Source organism: Eptatretus burgeri, unplaced genomic scaffold (genome assembly GCF_056783735.1).
Source record: "Eptatretus burgeri isolate ZD-2024b unplaced genomic scaffold, Ebu_testis_v1 Ebu_testis_scaffold_3163, whole genome shotgun sequence".
NCBI lineage: Eukaryota > Metazoa > Chordata > Myxini > Myxiniformes > Myxinidae > Eptatretus > Eptatretus burgeri.
In genome coordinates this window covers 59,939-65,957 of record NW_028225111.1, presented here as the reverse complement: position 1 = coordinate 65,957, position 6,019 = coordinate 59,939, and the positions used below count along the sequence as shown (strand labels likewise).

Genomic DNA, 6,019 nt, shown 5'->3' with positions numbered 1-6,019 from the left:
TTATTTAACTTCAGCAAACACTGAAAGCGACACTCACTGACACAGCACGAGCAGCATCCAAGTCACTGCAACAAACGTCAATGAACAAGCCTGCAAACTAACGTCTTCCTCCTCTTCTTCTTCTTCTCTCTTTCCTTTCGACTCATTAATAATTATTCATGCAGCATTTCAACATGATGAGTATATGTTTCACAGGTGTATGTCTGCAGGTGTGTAACTGATCATTTCATTGGTTGGAGTATCGTTTTGAATCTGACGGTGGCCATCTTCTTCTTCTTCAGGCTTGGAATTTAGCATACAGCCACAGCCACAACATCAAACCTGACCAATGCATCCCTGAACCGTAAAGTGTGATCCCCTGCCCGAAGGTCTTTATTTTAATAAAATTCGGACAAAAAGGCGTTTTCTCTCACAATCACTGAACTCTGAAATTTATTGTGTGGCACTTGCTCAATATCGATCTATCTATGATTGTGATAATGAAAGGCAGAAATAATTAATATACAGTATATTGTTGTGGTTTCTCACCACCCCAGCATGTGAGCGACCGCTTTTAACGAATCGCAGCCGCGCGCCCACCGGACGTGGTAAACCGAGTCGCAGCTTTCGGATCAACGCCGAAATCCAGCTACGGATGTGTTTTTAATCACACCGTAAATCGGCCAACTATTCTGTCCACGCACGACAGGATCCGATCGCCGAATTGTCGATTTACATAAGTATGCGCGGAGACAGAAATGACGGGGATTTACACCTCGACGGAGCCTGCACATAAACGAGCCGTTCTTAAGCAGCTCGCTCCGTTTGCGATTTGCCGAGCGGTGTATTATCGTGAGGCCCCGTTGGACCCGATTATCTTATCGGCTATTTAAAAGCCAGCTAGTGTCCCGAACGCAATACGGCGGCTCAAGTGAGGGAAAGGACGCAACGAACAGATCAACATTCACACAAGAACATTTATTTGTACACACGTAAGCAGTCATACACGTATGCAATCAAACACGTATGCAATCATGTAGTCAATAGAGCAATGCAGGAACGAGCAAGACAAAGAACTACAACCGCTCTATTATTATGTACACAATCACTTTACAGTTCATTACTTGACGGACAAGGCGCCACGACATTCATACAAAGTAAAACCCCAGGAAAGGAAAGGGGCAGAACTGGACCTCATGGGCCTTTAATAGTTCACGGAGATGTGGAGACCACAAGGGCTCCGAGAGGCCGTGCTGGTTACCTGCCACCCTCGTGGTGACTCGCTTGGGCGACCCTCGACGTTTTGTCGACACGGCAGTTGGCGCCGCGCGACTTGGTTGGCCCAGGCCCCGACGTGCGGCCTGGTGGTTCGGGCCTAGCCGACGACACCTCAGAGGAACGAAGGGGCCTTTGCTCTTTCTGAGTTGATGCTCTTTCGAAGAACCCGCTCGTTCCTCCGCGTCTGCTCGGATCGTCCCGAGGCCCGATCACCTCGGACCGTTCTGTCGCTGGTTGGCGACCTCTCTCCGGCTTTCTCAAAACGACCCGTAGTTATGCGCGGCACAGCATGCTGGCTGTGCCCCGAGCTTCGACTGCCCTCCGCTGGACTCGAATCCTGGCTCCAAGCTCCAGACTTCCACTCTCTGCAGCTCCGCGACAGACTGCCTGCTTGGCGTTCAGCGCGCCTTTATATGGGGTCCGTGAGTGAGTTTGATCTCTCACCTCCCACCTCCCGCTGGCTCCGCCCCTTTTGCAATTCTGATCCGATCTCGGCGCGAAACGCGGAGAGAGCGGACGTGGTAGAAATCATCAGCCACGCGGACGTTGCAGGAATCATCAGCCAAGGAAAGCGGATGTTGTGGAAATCATCAGCCCCCGCATCTGTCGGCGGAGATTCCGCTCATCCGTGGGATTTGCCGTGGCTGGCGAAAAGATGGCGGCGTAACGGAGATGAAGGTGAGGCGATGTTGTGGTTGCTTTGTGGTGGGGATGGTGTGGTTGAGAGGTGGTTGTGGTTGTTGAAGTAGCGGTTGTGGTTGTTGAAGTAGTGGTTGTTCCAAAACAAAGATAGCAAAAGAATAATGGCTGACTCAAAGATCACAGCCCGGTTACACGAAAAATTCCCTGAGACATCGGTGCGGAAATCTAATCTGAACACTCACTTATCGACATAATGCCAAAAAAAAAAAAATGTTGCATTGGCGTAACGGGTCACTGAAAAATAGGGTAGGTCGGTCGGGATCTTTTTTTTTTTTTTTTTTTTTTTTTTTTTCCTAATAAATCCCTCCCAAAATCTCCCCCGGCTCGAGTACCACCCTTTTTGTCGGCGGGTCCTGTCCGAAACACTTCCGGGTTTTTGCGATCGCGATCGCAATCAACAAGATACTTGAAAACGATAGCAAAACAACAAAAATAGCAATAAAATAGGGTCGGCAAAATTTTTCGATAGCAAAAAAAACGTAGGGTCGGCGGAATTTTTAGGGTCGGGCGGGTTACGCCAATGCAACATTTTTTTTTTTTTGGCCTAACTGATCTCTGGGAAGCCTAAATGGTGTTCTGTGAATTTCCACAACCGTAACAATATATATATATATATATATATATATATATATATATATATATATATATATATATATATATATATATATATATATATATATATATATATGGAATGCCATCAATATAACCAGACCATTCTGTAGGTTCACTGCAATGACACGATGTACATTTTACAATGCAATATTTACTTTTTTCAGATGTTCATTCAGGAAAACTAAATATAGTTGGAAGCAGAGCATTGATACCATCACAGACTGAAAAGTAGTTGAACCAAAGCAGGAATCTTTTAATGTGACCAGAGCAGAGGATTGATTTGACGAATCACTTCAAAGAGTGCTGCTTTGTTAATGACTCAGTGACAGTTTGAACTCATTTCGTGAACATGCTCTCGGACCTGCCGCACACTCGTCGACACAACGCAACAACACCGTCGGTGACAGCTCAGCAGCCGGTGACGAGGGAGGGGGGGGCGAGTGCAGCAGGTCATGAGGGGAGGTCGCGAGGGCAGCCGGCGATGGCATGGGGGGAGGGAGGGGGGGTTGCGAGGGCAGCCAGCAACGGCATGGGTGGGGCGGGGAGGTCGCGAGGGCAGCCGGCGACGGCGTGGGAGAGGGGTCGTGAAGGCAGCCCGTGACGGCATGGGGGAGGGTCGTGAGGGCAGCCAGTGACGATGGAGGGGGGGGGTCACGAGGGCAGCTGGCGACGACGTGGGGGGGGGGGTCACGAGTGCAGTCAATTTAATACACAGCCTTGTGAAGCACCAGAATGGTGTACGAGTGGAGATGAAATTGCGTTCCCAACTTTCACAACTTGTGGCATTCCCGTGAGAAAAACAAGGATCCAGTACACACACAGTTGCAGAGACCCAAGCCTGTAGTTTCATGACAAGTTTGGAAGGAATAATGGAATTAAATGCAGAGCTATAATCAACAAATAGCATTCTTACATAAGTGTTCTGCTTGTCAAGATGTTTCAAGACAGGATCCAAAGCCAGAGATGCAACATCATCAACAGATCAATGAGGTTTATAAGCAAACTGTCATGGATCAAGGGACGTGGGGATGTTGTAGTTTATGAAAGACATAACCAGTCTTTCTGGACACTTAATAACTATAGAGGTGAGTGCCACTGGGCAGTGAGAGCTTTGTGAAACATATGGCATCCATTTAATGCTGGCATCGTGTAAGAAGTCTGCGGATGCTCTTGTTACCAACACAAACCAACGATTCTCAGATTGTACAGACGTTGTCTAATTTTGCAATCTGCATGCAGTCTCTGCCACCACCTTCCATGCCTGGGTACAAATAATATGGTAACCAGCAGATTGAAGTCTCGGCTCATCACATCGAACAGCAAGCTGAGCCTGACGTGAAAGAAACCATGACATGTAAGGTAAAAGAACACTGGCAAGGGATGAAATATCGTACAAGCCATGTTATAAATCATGTCTGTCTGAAGATATGAAGTCTTGGAACAGCGATGATGATGGTCACTGAATGGTTATTGACTCACCTTCGGAGATATACCATAATCAGGCACTTCTTCGCTGATATTACATTTATCACTGAGATAGTTGCATCACTCACAATCTCAAATGCATGGCCTGAGAGAGGTGCCAGCTCAATGGTGTCCTCTGACCTTCACCAGCAGCTCCAGGATGCAAATGTTGATCCAATATCCCCATCCTCGTTAAACCTCCAGAATCCAGGCTGACTGCACGGCTCAACTGATTTGTCGAACCACCTTCCAAACGCCATTCTTTCCCACTCTTTCCTCCAGGGCGTAAAGCATGCAGTGCACTGACGTCTCATATCATTCATCATCCTGACTCATGATCGTTATTACCTCCATTAACCCTTCCGAACCCAACCTCTTTTTTGTTGGTTTCAGCGTTTCCTCCCCGCCTCCCTTTCATATTTTTTGCCTTCATTCATTCCTTTGCTGATTGCAAGCAAGAGTGGTCCCGTTACCCCACAGTTCAAGCTTGTTAAAGCTTACTCTTCCTTCAATCATCTTTTAAATAATGGAATTTCAGCAAAACAGCTAAATCGAAGAAAAAAAAAAAGATGTTTCTTTGATTAAATTCCTGACACAAAGCTGGGTGCCACGAGGAATCGAACCTCGTCCCAAAGCCTGGAAGTGCCACCACCAGCACCTTTTAGCTTTTGAGGAAAAGCAAAACCCAGAAAGATCGAAGAGATCTTCGATCTTTCTGGGGGAAAAAAAAACCATTTGAACAACCGATTGCAGATTTGGGACTCAAGTCGACGTTTGCACATGAGTCGGGAATATCCACTTGTTGAGACAAATCCCATGGCCAAAAATATTAATTTGCAGGAGAAATAAGAGATCATGATGTTACATATGCCAACAATTTGGACAAGCGGTTAAATTAATAGTCATAGATGGTTGGGATTTTCATTGAAAAAAACTTCCTTGTTTGTTTTTTAGTGCAATTAGATTTTCTTGGGGTCATCACAAAAAGAGATGATAGCCAGCCAATCAAGAGGAAGAAGCCTGACTGGCTGGTTATATGATAGGAAATATTGAACAAAATCCTGTGTAACTTTGAACTAGTTGTCCATTTGCTTCGCATTGTGAAAGAAGATGTGATTATAACATTTTGTAGAGAAAAGTCAAAATGCACTCATGACACTAAAACGTGATTCAAAAGCACTCATCATAATTACCACATGACATATATGTGATACTTACCAGAACATGCTCACCAAGCTGTGTGATACTTACCAAAGATCTCTGCATACTCACAAGATCTCAACAAAAGTTATGTATAAACAAGTCCTGCACATGAGCAGTGGAACAATGCCCTGCAAAGGAAATCATGAAGAAATGGCAGCCATTAAAAGGGTAAACAAACATATTAAAATGAAATATGACTTTTGTGTTCCAATTTCAAAAGTCAAGCAATGCTGGACTTCAGCAATTGTTGCTCCACCAATGTTTTTATGTTTTTTTTTTTAAACTGCGACGATATTGTAATCTGTCTCTCCATCTATCTCATCCGAAATGGTGACGTGAAAAATCACCAAACTTGATATTTATGATCACCACTTGGCAAGAAGGAGTGAGAGCAGTATCATTTTGTCCCTGCCCTGAGGCCCTGTGGTGGCGTCAAACGGTCAAATACCAAATGTGGCAATTACGGGCACTTTAAAAAAAAAAAAACTTTCAATGAAACATGGTGCAGCATGTCCAATCAACATTGGGGGATGTATGAAATAAGCAACGATTTTTTGGGATTTGACCCCCGGTTCATTTCAGGGGTCAAATCATAGGTCAAAACAGGTTTTTTTCAATCCCAAAATTTGATATTGGTCATTTCTGGGGGAAAATTTTGCATTCTTTCAACTTTGCTTTGATGGGAAGCAAAGGGATTTGTGATGGCATGCCATTGCCTTCGCTCTCATTTCTTTTTTTACTCATTAACCCGCATGCGCAAAGCAAAAAAGCGGGGATAAGG

The 6,019-nt window shown here is 45.2% G+C and overlaps 1 protein-coding gene across 2 annotated transcripts in view; it reads right to left on the bottom strand.

Annotated features, from left to right (window-relative positions):
- Positions 1-3,907: 3,907 nt before the first annotated feature.
- Positions 3,908-6,019, bottom strand: part of LOC147006577 (kinesin-like protein KIF27) — a 60,663-nt gene continuing 58,551 nt past the window's right edge. For both annotated transcript variants that reach the window (XR_015054740.1, XR_015054739.1), the window contains exon 13: positions 3,908-5,366. The gene's annotated coding sequence lies outside the window, so the exon portion shown is untranslated. The remainder of the gene's footprint in view (positions 5,367-6,019) is intronic.